The sequence below is a fragment of the Alosa alosa genome, chromosome 7 (genome assembly GCF_017589495.1).
Source record: "Alosa alosa isolate M-15738 ecotype Scorff River chromosome 7, AALO_Geno_1.1, whole genome shotgun sequence".
Lineage (NCBI taxonomy): Eukaryota > Metazoa > Chordata > Actinopteri > Clupeiformes > Clupeidae > Alosa > Alosa alosa.
This window is the reverse complement of record NC_063195.1, coordinates 31,482,778-31,497,544: the sequence shown is the minus strand read 5'-3', so window position 1 is coordinate 31,497,544 and position 14,767 is coordinate 31,482,778. Positions and strand designations below refer to the sequence as shown.

General features: G+C 43.8%; 1 long non-coding RNA gene across 2 annotated transcripts; it reads right to left on the bottom strand.

The window, feature by feature from the left end:
• Positions 1–11,412: 11,412 nt before the first annotated feature.
• LOC125297965 lies at positions 11,413–14,386 on the bottom strand. Of its 2 annotated transcripts, XR_007194134.1 has the most exons (5): positions 14,236–14,386; positions 13,443–13,484; positions 13,036–13,170; positions 11,706–11,839; positions 11,413–11,530 (listed from the first exon to the last, which is right to left on the bottom strand). It is a non-coding gene; the product is annotated as an uncharacterized LOC125297965 (long non-coding RNA). The 2 variants fall into 2 exon arrangements; XR_007194133.1 differs by lacking the exon at positions 14,236–14,386 and having other exon boundaries at positions 13,443–13,676.
• Positions 14,387–14,767: the final 381 nt, after the last annotated feature.

Below are 14,767 nucleotides of genomic sequence, written 5' to 3'. Positions count from 1 at the left end.
TTAATCTGGATAAACTGAAGGTGCTGAAACAGATCTGTCTCTGAGCCAAGTTACACACGAGTGTGATTCAACCCCACGGCACAGAGTCTCACCACACACTCACACCCCTCTGCTTCACCCTCTTTAATCGCCCTCCTCTGTCACAGCAGCAACAACAACATGATCTCAACCCAACCACACTGCGTCTGTTCCTCTTCCATCTCCTCACGTCGACAGGCTGTCAGGAGGCGCCATGGCGGCACAATCTCAATCTCAATGTCTCCCTATCACCATGCAGAGAGAGGGGAGGGCAGTGACAGTGAGACTGGAGGATGATATCTTTCCAGCTCTCTCAGAGATAGCAGAGGCTTTTACGTCCAGCGTCAGATCTGGCACCAGACCAGGCCCGGGGTCGCTCCAGAATCCCTGTCTCTCTCCTTTTGTGGGTTTTGATCACACAAAATTGTGTTTGTTTGCCAAGGCTGTCTTGAAATTCCGCTCGGGGCCTCTTTCACTGTCGAGCGGTAGCTCTTCTCTTTGCCGACTGTTAACACATGCATCGCTTGTTTGCCGTAACCCTTGCCACAGCCAGCTATTAAGTTGGAGACTTAGGAGATGCTGCTGTGGCGTGAGTGCAGGGCTTCATACATGCTGAATCAATAACTCGACACAAAGATGGATCCACAGACTCTGGGCTTTCTCGTTGGTTTTTACAGTGCCGTGAGGGATGTGTCATAGAGGGAGCTTTAGGCTCACAGCCCATCAACGCCACTGAGCCAGACACGTACAATTCAAACAGATGCCCAACTTCAAATAGTATTTCAATCACAGCCGGCCCTGCAATCCATTGCCGTGCTTCCGATGTTTGTAGGCAATTTCCTCTGAGCCCCCTGAGAAGAAACTGACACTGCCCACTTCTCCATAACTTTTCAAAGACAGCATCCTCGGCCAGGACTGGCCTCTTGGGGCCAAGTCATTATTTTCTTGGCAGGGTGTGTGTGTGTAGACCCTGCCTCCTGCCTCCTCCTCCTCCTCTCCACCTCTTTCAATCTCTCTTTATTTCTCTCTTTCCCTCCTCTGCTCCCTCGCTCTCCCTCCCTTCTGTCCCTGTGGTGTTCGGCGCTGATAGCCTGAGAAGAAAGGTCCTGTTAATCACATGATGAAGAAGCCACTCGTCGGCACAAAGGCAGAGAGGGCTGAGCTGGACTGGGCTGGGCTGGGCTGGACTGGGCTGGGCTGAGGAGGGTGGGTAATGAAGCTCACTAAATGTTTTGGTCTCCCTCGCTCCATCATGTCGTCCAACAACGACCTTGCTCAGATTGGACAAGTCACTGCACTCTGATTCATGGTGTGACCGACTCTCTTTCTCTTTCCCTCTCTAGGTCTCTAACTATATCTCTCCCTCCCCTATTTCAGATTCTGTATTTTTTCACTCTCTTTCTCTTGCCTTCTCTCTCTCTTGCCTCTCTCTCTCTCTTTCTTTTGCCTTCTCTCTCTCTCTTGCTCTCTTTCTCTTGCCTTCTCTCTCTCTCTCTCTCTCTTTCTCTTGCCTTCTCTCTCTCTTTCTCTTGCCTTCTCTCCCTCTCTCTCTCTCTCTCTCTCTCTCTCCTTCTCTCTCTCTCTCTCTCTCTTTCCTTATGCACTTTTCCTTTTCTCTCTCCCTTCCCCCTCTGTCTCTTTCTACAGAATGTTAAAAATGTTAGTGGATAGTAATTGGTCAAGGCCTATGGCTAGAAAGTGTTGTGGCTGCTTTTGGCCTTACTAAAGAAATAGGCCTTAATTAAAGCTCTTTACGGCTTATAGCTATAGCTTGTAGAGGTAAATTGAATCTTTAAGTAAATTGAAGCTAGTCCTTTTAATATTGGGGTACATAGACCTCTGTCAAATCACTCTCCTTACAAAAGCTGTGAGTATATCTTCCTATCCTTTGTCTCTCAGTCGTATTAAATGTTTTTGAGTTAGAATGTGTGAGCTGTTAGAGCTGTTGATACCATTTCTGATACCTGTCTTTGTCTGCTCTTACATTTGACCCAAATACTGTAGCCACTGCATTACACTGAATTAACTAATGTATGGGTTTTGAGAGGGTAGAGTATGTGCCTTATTCAGTAGCACAGTTGTTGGCAAGACAAAACAACAGTTAGCTTCACTGACATTACTTAATAGTTAGCAGTTAGCTTCACTGACATTACTAAATAGCTAGCAGTTCACTTCACTGACATTACTAGCTAGCAGATAGCTTCACTGACATTACTAAATAGCTAGCTGTTAGCTTCACTGACATTACTAAATAGTTAGCTGTTAGCTTCACTGACATTACTAAATAGTTAGCAGGGTTGTCAAGAGAGAGGGAGGGAAAGAAGGAGAGAAAGGCAGAGAGAGAGAGAGAGAGAGAGAGTCTTGTGTTGCTTGTTGCTTTAGTGGGGGTCACAGGGAGTCAGGGCGGCTCATTTGAGAGCAGCTGGGAGAGTGATGGAGGGATAAACACCTTCTCTCTCTTTCCTCCGAACGCTGTGCTCACACCTCCACTGAGTGCCACGTTTATCTTCTCCTCCACGCTTGCCTGGGCACAGGCTAACACGTAAATCGTCATGGTAATGAATGTGGTATAAACACAAACACACACACACACGCACACACACATACACACACACACACACACCTTCATGAAACACAAACACACACAGCACCTGTGTACCCTCTACCTCTCCTCTCTCCATCCGCCCTGCTATCTCTTTTCCCTTTCACTGTGTCTTACCTTCAAACACACACACACACAAACACACTTCTGTCCCTTCACTTACACAACATTTCACACTCAAAGGCACACCATTTTTACGCTCAGACACACACACACACACACACACACACTCACACACACACACATATACACTTGGACACATGGACAAGGACTCTCCTTCATCATCTCTTTCCTGCTCATCCCTCACTCTGATCTGATGCCTCAGTTAGTTATGCAGATTTAGTGCACAGCCTATTTTCAGGCACCTCATCACACACACACACACACACACACACACACACACAGACTTGCTGTTGTCTGCCGTTAATGGCCGTTTGGTGTTTAAACGTGTGAAAGCTCTCCGTGGACGGAGTCTGAGTGCGAGAGCGAGAACGAACTCAAGTGTGTGCGATGGAACATCTGTAGACGAGGCTGGCTCCGCATTCATCTTCCCTGCGCATCTCTCGCTCTCTCTCTCTCTCTGTGTAATTGAAAGCATAATTGCATGAATTATTTAGTGTCGTGTGCGAAGAGGAAGAAAGATTACGCCTTACGGCGATGAGGCATTACCACAGGCCCCTTCCTCGGGTGTCCACAAACAACAAATAAAAACAATGAATTCTGAGCGATACGCATCAGTGACGTATTACACCCAGGGTCTCTGACACCCCTAAACAATAATACAGTCTAAATGAAGATTGAAAAGTCACAGTATGGGTGCCTCTGTAGGACAAACATCAATCTAACCTAACCGTAATCCTTTTATGGCCTCCAATAGGCGTTTGATCCCTCTGAAAGAACACTCTCAGACAGAAGAAGCAGTGGTAGTAGCCCTTATCTCCATTTAAATCCCTCCCGTCTTAGACATGTCATAAGCACAGCCATTAGGGAGAGAAAGGGGGGGATGAAGGAAAAACAGAGGTGAAAGAAAGTAAATTTTTGCCCGGAGGAGAGTGTGTGTGTGTGTGTGTGTGTGTGTGTGGGGTGATGGGGGTGATGGAGAGCTCTCGGCGGCCGGGAGACTGGAGACAGCTTGAGGAGCTAATCAAAGCTGGCTCCCCTAAGGGAGAGGCTTAGCAGGGGCCGCCACCGTCGCCAAGACTCCACTCAAGATCAAGATCAAGACCGCACCACACCACAGCGACTATTCATTTCAGTGCCATGAATTATTGAAAGGGAGAGCTGGGTGTGTGTAGGCGGTGACGGTGGTGTGTGTGTGTTGGGGTGTTGTATGGGGGGGGGGGGTGGGAGTCGTGAGTGAAAAGCAGTCAATAGTCAATAGTGTGTGTGTGTGTGTGTGTGTGTGTGTGTGTGTGTGTGTGTGTGTGTGTGTGTGTGTGTGTGTACATGACGTGCATATTTGATATTTGTACTGTACATATGTGAGGCTGGGTGCACATGAGAATGAGCTTGAGTCCTCCCACGCTTGCTGCACAGGCTGCCTCCCCCAGATGATGTGTACATTGAACACCCCGCCCGCCACTCTGCTCAGTGCTGGGTGGGGGACTAATGCACCCTGAAATCGCCATCGGTGCCAGGCGACTCCCCGTCGGACACCTCAACACCCACCCACCCCCTAATCCCCCGGCTCCAGGTGAGATGGAGGAGCTCAGCACCGTGAAGGAATGACATTAGACTTTCAAATAGGGCTGTAGCATTCCACCGGAGGGGCAATGGAGCCCACAGCACGATGATTCGGTTCCCACGGAAAATACTGTATAAACTCCCGAGCCGAGGAAGGAGGGTCGCCCTCTGTTATTCTACTTGTGATGTCCTCACTCCATTTTCTTGGCTTTCAGTGTTTATATAAACACATGTGAGAGCTGCAGTGCAGAGACAACTCCATTATGTTCTGGAACTATCAGAACCAAGAGAATGGCCACGCCCCCCTCTTAACTATCAGAACCAAGAGAATGGCCACGCCCCCCTCTTAACTATCAGAACCAAGAGAATGGCAACGCCCCCCTCTTAACTATCAGAACCAAGAGAATTGCCCCCTCTTTCTGAGAGGCAATCAGTGTATGTGCAGCTTCTGTTATCAAGTATCTCATTTTATGCTGATGCAGGCAACACTACATGTCCTTTGTGTACGATCCTGTCTGTACTGCTTCTGAATGCTAAATACAAGCCAGTGTTGCTGAAAGCTGTATAATATTATTTAGGATTAAGTATATATATATATACACTTCTACCAAGAGAATGAGACAGATAAAAAGAGATACCAAAAGCATAAATGAGAGAGAGCAAGAGCGAGGGAGAAAATGAAAGAGAGAGGAGAGAGAGGGAGGCCTCTGGCCTCTGACCAGTGGGGTGGAGGAGAGTTTAAATTGGCTGGAGCGTGGCCTCGTCTCTGACTGTAAGCGGGCCCTCTGAAGGCCATTAGCGATTGGCTGAGGCGGTTTCCCGGGCGCAATGAATATTTCACTTTCTCCCTCCGCCCGCCCGCGTCCTGCTGAGGAGGACAGAAAAAGCTTAATTTTCGCTGCCCGCGTCTCCAGAACCCCCGCTGCTGTGATCCTCCTCCTCCTCCTCCTCCTCCTCCTCCTCGGGGCGAGGCCCTCCTCTGTTCCCTCCCCTCACCTCCAGCAGCTGGAGGAGGCGCTCTAATTGGAGCGGAACGTGGCCCAGCAGCGGCTTACGGGCCGGGGGCCTCTGGCTCGGCCGCTCCAATTAAAAAAAACGAGAAGCATGCAGCCCCGTCAGCACAGCAGCGTGTGAAGGAGGAGGGAGTCTGCCTGTGGAATATTACTTACAGCCGCCTGTAGCTTACCTGCTGTTGACTCCAGGTAGACATGACCGAGCTGTCCCCTAACCCCAACCCCCAACCCCACACACACACATACATACACATGATCCATCAGCTGCAGCATCAGGACTCTGGACACCATGTCTAAGCTGCTCTACCAAACATCACACACTGGACCATCCTCTCTCTCTCTCTCTCCCTCTTTCATTCATTCTCTCTCTCTCACACCCTCTCTCTTGTTCATTTGTTTTTCTCTTTCTCTCCCCTCTCTCTCTCTCTCTCTTTCTCTCTCAGTGGACTGCTTCTCCATCAGTGTCAGGGCTCTGTAATGGTCAATCCATTTCTTGCCAGAGGCCCACACCGTATTTCTTTGTTAGTGATAAGAAAAGGGGCAAAGTAAAGGGCACTGGGCCTGATGGTAATACATCTCCTTCCTGCCACTGCTCCCAGGCCATCTCTTCATATTATTATTTTTATTATTATTATTTAGTCTGATTGTGGCTTTCTTACTGTATGTACCCGTACACAGGGTAAAATTGCAGGTTAAACTGGCTTTTCATGGTGTGCATTCAGCACAAAGCTTATTTTCTGTCTTTAGAGCCATGATTGCACTGGTGATTTGAATAATGTCTGCCTTTCACTGAGCCACTGGTCCATGAGTTGGACTCTTGGGATTTGTTGAGTGGATCATGCAGTAACTCCCTCGCTGAAGTCAGACTGCAGACATGCCAAGTGAACAGTAGATGGCAGAAATGTCTGTCTTTCTTTAGCTGTCTTTCAATTTCAGTTTATCTCTCTCTCCATCTCTCTCTCTCCTTCTCTGTCTCTCTCTCACACACACACACACACAGACACACAAACACACACACACACATGCACTCTCTCTTTCCTGCCTTCTTTTCACAGGTTTATCTGACTATCCGCCTTCTATCTTACTAAAGTAGCACTAATGATCTATTGAACCTCCACCTCCACTTTTAATGACACATCTGTGTGTCTGACCAGTGTGTTCTCTGCTGTTCTCACGTCCCCAACATGTTCAAGTGACTAGTTAGCAAGAGATGTTTGAATCAATCCCACCATGCCTTTCATACGATGATGTGATTTGTGACCATCAAGGCAATCAGTGTTTGATCCGAGGCATGCTGAAAATACACGACAGTTCCCACTTACATCGCTGACAGCTCCTACTTGCGTATCTCTGACCAGCCGAACATGATGTCTTTGATACACTTACAACCTGTGAAACTCCATTACATGGCTTAAATGGAAGAAATCGCAGGCTGGAGAGATAGCCTGTTATGCTGCTGGCGGCGTAGTGGAGGTGGTTCGCCTGGCCCTTTTTGACAGTGCCATTTGCATAAGAGTCAAATCTTAAAACCTGCCTCGGTCCAATTACGCGTTCAGATGAGGGCTTTCCAATCTTACAGCCCAGTGCCCACCCATCTCTCAGTCCATTTCATTGTATTTGACTTCATTAAGCGGCAGTTGGCTATACTTGCTTCAATATTGAGCCTTGCACTTGAGCAGTGCCTGTTGGCAGAGTGAATGAATCATATATTTTTTTTGCCAGTTTAAACACTGTGTAGCTCAGGCTCAGTCACCAGCGGGCCATTAAGCTCTCTGTGTGTCTTACATTCAGGATTGTTTACTTAAGAAATGGACTGTGGCCTCATTTTAAAGCGAGAGTGGACCATGTTGACTGCGTGGGGACTGATGTGCTGTAGGCTCTGTGTGCACAGCATGTGGAGGCTCTGAGTCATCATGAAGAATAGATTAGAATTAGTTAGAGTTTAACTGCCGTATTTCCTGCAGCATCGTCTCTATCAGCAGTCAATATATAAACTCCCAGGCTATAAACCAGGCAGTTAAATGTTGATGATCTCATGAAGAGATTGTATCCTCTCACAGATAAAGTGACTTGACCAGTCAAACCTCTTCAATTTGTTTAATTACAACAGCCCACCCATTGGCACCTACTCATCTTTCAAGTAGCCGAGCCCCACGCACTGTTACACAACAGCTTCAATAGCCTCCTCTAACGGAATTACAATTCACTCAATGGGTTCTTACCATCAAATGTGTTAACATAGGCAGTTGTCCACCTGGATGCATTTGTGCACTAGTTTCAAAATCAATGGTACACAATAGGCCCCTTTAACAGAGTGTGTAACCTATTATATTACTTACTCTTGCCTCATCTGTGTCTAACAGAACCTTCATTGGATTTATCAGGGAATCAGATTACCATACCGGGGTCCATTGTTTGATGACATGACAATGTTGATTGCTGTTGGATTGGGGGTAATTAGTTTTGAAGGTGTTTCCCTGATCACCTAATAAACATAGCACACTAGCGTGCGCAAACGCACGGCCCGCGTATTAACAGGAGTCAAAAGTAATTAACAGATAGATATTCCCTGAACGTCCTGTTCTACTCTAGCATGAGCGGATAGAGCTGTGGTGTGCCGCAGTGCCGGGTACAGCCTTTGAGCTGGACATTTCTCCCCCTTGGTCTCTAATTAAAATACCCCTTCCTGTGTAATTCCAACTGTGAGTAGGAGAATCCTGGAAAGAGAAGCCAAAGCAGAACAAAAGACCTGAGTGGTAGTGTGTGCATGTGTGTGCATATGTGTGTGTGTGTGTGTGCATGTGTGCGTGCGTGCGTGTGTGTGTGTGCATGTGTGCGTGCGCGCGTGTGTGTGTGTGTGTTGTGTGAGAGGCATAGGGATGCTAGGTTGCCGCCACCAGGACTATTTTTAAACACACTGTTTGTGGCCTCCTCTCCAGGTTGCCAAGGCAACGGTGTCATTGTTAGAGATAGAGAGGAGAAGAGGAGAATCTCTCCAAGACAGAAAAGAGGAAAAGTTTAAGCGATTGCTAGTCATTGCTGGAAGCCATAATACAAGTCCAAGGCTCTTTCATTTACCAGTGATGGGATAAAGTCCAGGTTAAAGAAAGCACACAATGTTCAACAGTTCCCAGACAAGGTGGAGATGGAACCTTTAGAGATGGGTCTAGATGGAACCAGTGTGCTTACTCCTGCAGATACAAACATCTGACTAGCACTACTATGGAAGAATATTAGACTCAAAAGTTTTGTACGTGTGTATCACGTTTTGAAACTGTAGAAATTATTTGTAACTGTAAAAATTATCTGTACAAGTAATTGTCAATATCACAAATATGCCCTACAGTTACAAATCTAAATGGTACGGATCGGTTTTACAGCTACAAATCATCCTACAGTTAAAAATATTTTACAATTACAAATATATTCTACAATTACACATCAATATTCTACGCACAAAAAGCTGCTCTACAGTTAGAAATCTTTTCTACAGGTGTACAGACTTTTGCACCACCTTAGGGATGAGAAGTGTCTCATATGTATTGTGTGTGTGTGTAACAGGATTTGTAACTGTAAAAATGATTTGTGATTTAACAAAAAAATAACACAAACAATTTTAAGTATTACTCATATGTCGTTCACTTACAAATATATTCCACAGGTATGAAATATTCCACAGTTGCTGTCTTTCAATTACGAAACTATTCTGCCATTACAAATCTCTGCTGCTCGCACAAGTATTTTCTACAAGTATACAAATAATTTTGAGACTGTTCTGGCGCTTCCTGTTGAATAGCCAATGGCGATCCTCAGGTTTGGCTAGCCAACCATGAATCTCAGTTCACTAACCAATCACAGAGCAGGAGCAGCGCCGTCGTCGTGGCCATAGACATAATATACATAGACGCCGCATCGACCGCTACTCCTTACTAGCGCTGACGAGATTTGGAGCCGCCATCTTGGACCGGTCATCCACTCCACTCAGTGTAATCTGTTTGGCCGGTGAGATGAGCTGTCAGCGCACTTAATTAAGGAACGGGCTCCGATGCTAGTTTCCTATAATCCTTGAGGTACATAGTTAATACAGCCAGTGTACCTGATACACGGGGCAAGTCGTTAACAAAATGTTTCCCCTCTCTATCGGCAGTTATCTGTCGGCTGTTCCTAGGTAGTTAAGTTATCAATTTATTTACATTTCAAATGGGCGACTTCAGCTATGTTAATTACAGTCATCGTTTTACATTTCTGATGGTTTGTTAACTTTGATAATTTGCCAACTGTACCTGTGCAGATAAGCTACTACAAATACAATCATGCTTTTCCAGAATGCTCTCTTTCTACATAGTGTTTCAGTGTGCATGTAAATATGCATCGTTGTTTTTGTCTATTCATGTAGCCTAAGCCAGTGTTTCTCAAAGTGTGGTTCGCGAGCTGGCATGCTAAAATATAATAGCCCTATAGATGATTTGTTTGCGATGTTGAACAACTTTTATGTAAATCCAAACAGTTCTGTAACACTGCCTATGTAAGATACGCCAGTTTAAATCATGAATCCTCTGACAATAAGCAAGGTAATAAGCAATGAGTAGGCCTACTATTTTTTTTGTTTAGCTAGGTGGTCTGTGAGGTTTTTTTATTTATTGGTTAAGTGGTCCTTGTTCTGAAACACTGATGTAATATCTCTTATCAAGGGCCTTCAAGATCACTCCACTGGATCACTGGACCATTATTTACATCAGCATGGAGAACATGTAGCCTACCACTGAATAGAAAATACATCTCCTTCCCTCCTATATTTGTTCTTTAAAATGTGTTTCTTAGGTCTATTGTATTCTAGTCTTTGAACACCATTATTGTAGACTTCTCCCCTGTCCTGTCTGATAAATTTAAAATTGCATTTTTAAATATTATTCCCTAATGCTGGGATATGTGAACTTTAATAAATAATTGTATTCATTAGGCTTACGTTTTTATCCAAAGCAACTTAGACATCAATTCTTACCAGAGCCAGTTTCTCAGAGCAAGTTGGGGATAGGTTCCTTGTGGCAGCTGAGAAACAAAATCACAACTTTTCTGGCTACTGCATATGGTGCACACATTGTAGTTAAATATACAACTAGGAAAAATAGCAATCGTCATACAGTTTCTCATTGCATAGTTTATTCATTGAACAACTGGAACTCTGGTCACCGTCTGAAACACTGAAATTGTTGACTATACTGCATTGAACTTGCAGAAAACAACACTAGATCAAGCCAAAACCATAATTGCTTTATTTCAGCGCTGCATTCATAGCTTCTTTGAAGGTGTCATACATTCTTGTCCCTAGGGGGAGTTTCAAAGTACAGTCGGCATTGCCCCTGCCAACAGACCATCCCGTCCAGAAGACCACCAGGTCTTTCAATGTCTCTAAAGAAACTGTAAGAATTAAAAGACAATATCAGAAAATACTTTTAGTAGTAGTTTGTTTGTTATACAATGCTAGCCTGGTTAGCGCTTCGGACTTGTAACCGGAGGGTTGCCGGTTTGAGTCCTGACCAGTAGGCACGGCTGAAGTGCCCTTGACCAGGCACCTAACCCCTCACTGTTCCCCGAGCGCCGCTGTTGTTGCAGGCAGCTCACTGTGCCTGGATTAGTGTGTGCTTCACCTCACTGTGTGCTTAGTGTGTTTCACTAATTCACGGATTGGGATACATGCATAGATCAAATTTCCCTCAAGGGATCAAAAGAGTATATATACTTGTACTATATACTTATAATACCACAAGAAAATAATATTTGTGATTTACTGAACAAAGTTATAACATTTCATACATCTGTGATTCCTGGGAGCTAACAAATGTGGAGGGCACTGTAAGCTATATTACTGAATAGAGTGTATGGCAAATGTAGTCATCACAATCACAAAAGATACTTTTGAAAAAATACTTTCACATATTTTTCAGTCTGCGATTGGTTCAAGTACAGAGCTCTCATCAAATCCAAATCACTCTGATCAGCCAGGTTTCAAAATCTGAGGGGGGATCTTAGGAAATATTTGTCATACCACTTACAGCATTATTGTCTGAGGTAGGGCATTGTCTGAGGTAGGCAACGTATTGTCTGAGGTAGGCACGGCAACGTATTGTCTGAGGTAGGCTGTGACACGGCAGTCTTCCATTTCATCTTCGTCAACCTCCGCCTCATCTGGTCAAACCACTCTTTTCAAAATCATCTGCAACAAAAACAGTGTGCCCTGTTTGGAATACTATTGTGCACTGTACCATAGTCATGATGTACTTTATTCTGTCAGTTGTTTTCCTCCATTTACAAATGTACCTTTGCAAAAAGAATGTGAGAGGATGTGTCATGCTTGCCATGTTTAAATTGCCATGCTTGAACATTAATACCTTAGGATCCATCAGAGATGAGACATCTTGTGGGAACAGAACTCTAGCCAGTTCTGGCCGTTCTGTTATCATTGGGAGCACCCCAGTATCCTGTAGCCCTCTTTTAAGGCCTGCTTTTCCCGTCTGCCTATGACCTGTTAAACGTATCATAACAACAATATTTTAACCTTATGAAGAACACCTACCCTCCTTCCCCCAACATTCTAAATCCCATATTGCTATGAAGCATAGTTATGTTATACACCATTTGGAAGCTTGGACACTTGGGAATCCATACATCATAACCTTTTTCATGTCATCTGTATAGTGCTTTTGATTTTACTCATTTTGAGTAGGCCTAAACTGTTCGCCAAAGGCCATCATCTCTGACCCCAGGTTGATAAAAACAAAAGCAAGCTCTGATTTAGCCTAGTCTACTGTATGACTTCAACGAGGTGATCTTCAGTTTCGTTCTGCTTACAGTATCTCACAGCCACTGCAACGCCTTTGAATGCACTCCGCTGCCCTGTTTACAAATGCTACAGTGGACTTAAACTGCCACCTTGTGGCGATAAGTTGTAATACATTTCACACAGCTGCATGAATCACAGAAAACGCGAAAGAAGTGGCCACTTCTGAATGGGACCCACTGTATGTGGTAACAGTCAATATTTTTTTTCAAATGTGCTTCATAAACATACAATCCTGCACTGTGAAAACAAAAAACATCTTAATTATACATCTCCCTTCACCCAAATACAATAATGAAGGTGAAAGGAAGTTATTAAGCCTTAATGGTGCTTCCTAAAGGGGGTATTGTCAAACCTGCTACTAAAATTACAGCATGAAGAAAGTCAAGGACACGCATGCCAGCTTCCACTCATCCCAGTATTAGATGACTGGTCTTAAATGAAAATGTATTGGCTGTGTTATTTCTTTTTTTGTGGGATGTCCAATTTATATGTAGAAATGCACATTTGCAAAGGTGACTTAGAAACGTTGTCGTAAAAGAGGCTCTCCTTTTGATTTTGCACTGCCAATGTGTCTCTTGTGAGAAAAATAGTGAGGATTACTGGTGTAGGTCCATGATTTATTTTATAATTAATTAATGATTATAAGCATGAGGCTCTGCCGTCTCCTCTTGTTTTAAATATATATAAATCAACACTTAATACTATTTTTACAGTACAAAACAACTGTATTCTGGTATCTAATAGTTTGTGAGGGGGAAAATATGTAAAAACTGTCAGTGAAGTTTATTTTAGCAGGACAGCAGGACTCAATGGCACCTTCTGAAAGTATTCTGAAAACAGGGGTAATGCAAACAGACAAACAAACAGACTTTGCTTACCTCTTCTGGAAATGGCATGTGAGTACTCAGTGAACTAGGCTCAACTCACTGGTACAGAGGAACTCTAAATAGTCCAGGTCCAGAGGCTGCCTTTGAAGAGCCTGTTCCAGTCTGGTTTTCAGCCTCTCTAATAACCTATCAGTGTAGAGAGTAACTATAAATTTATCATAGATAATGATCTATCACTGACAGGAACCAACAAAAACGTTTGAAAATAAACTGACTTTTTAAGATAGAATAGTAGTGATTTCTCTTTAACTTTTACAAAATATAAAACATACACATCCGAGGATGTTGTTTTAAGTAGGAATACTGCCGCCAACAAGTTCAAAAGGTATGCTTTTTGAAACTCACATTGGGCTTACCGACCTATTTTCATAGACAGTAAAATATATTTTATGACCCACCTGTGCTTCAGAAGGAGGCAGCAACTGGGGATCCATAAGAAACTGCTTACACAGAAGAAATAGATACATAGACAGATTAATATGATTGTCTACCAATGCCCAGCACTGTATTTCTGTATTATTTATTTTGTACCTTATGATCAGTCATGAAGAACCATCAGAAAATGCCAACATAGCCTAGCTGATGTTGACACCAGTTGGTATGTTTTGTCACACATATCAATGGATACTTATTATTAACTTCTAACTAACTCCCTCCTAACTAACAGCAATCTGTTGAGCATCAAACCTACTACGGTTTTTCTGCAGTAAAGAGTTTCTGTTGCCTACTATAAGAGTTCATCAAGTCCAAAGTAGCACCTCACAATCTGGAGGTAGACCTGGTATACGAGGCCTAATGGTTAGCACACCTCTTGATAATAATGCTAGCCGCCTGCCTCGTTTTGCTGAGCCTACCTTATGACCGACTAACAAACTCCCTTAAAACTTTGACCGCATTTGTTACAAACTTGAAACAAAATGTCTTCAAAAGTATGTTGAGTGTTGTTATTTATTTCCATCCACACACTACATTTCCGTTAGCACTTGTATGCTGCTTAAACTGACAGACTGATTGAGTGGGATTTGGCTAACTAGCGGTAGCTTGCTATATATAATAGTTATTTGTCTGTTGCCCACATTAGTTGCCATTGATTGATCTCACCTCGTTGCCCCGTATATCAGGTACACTGGCTGTATTAACCAGGAATAGTGGACATAGAACATGTCTGTGTGGTGTAGCCTACAAACATACCTCAAGGAATACAGGAAACTAGCGTGCTCCAAACGTAGACTCCAGGTTTGGTTGCACCCACAGACAACGACGGCGCTGCTCCTGCTCTGTGATTGGTTAGTGAACTGAGATTCATGGTTGGCTAGCCAAACCTGAGGATCGCCATTGGCTATTCAACAGGAGGCGCCAGAACAGTCTCAAAATGATTTGTATACTTGTAGAAAAGACTTGTGCGAGCAGCAGAGATTTGTAATGGCAGAATAGTTTCGTAATTGAAAGACAGCAACTGTGGAATATTTCATACCTGTGGAATATATTTGTAAGTGAACGACATATGAGTAATACTTAAAATTGTTCGTGTTATTTTTTTGTTAAATCACAAATCATTTTTACAGTTACAAATCCTGTTAAACACACACACAATACATATGAGACACTCTTCATCCCAAAGGTGGTGCAAAAGTCTGTACACCTGTAGAAAAGATTTGTAACTGTAGAGCAGCTTTTTGTGCGTAGAATGTTGATGTGTAATTGTATATTTGTAATTGTAAAA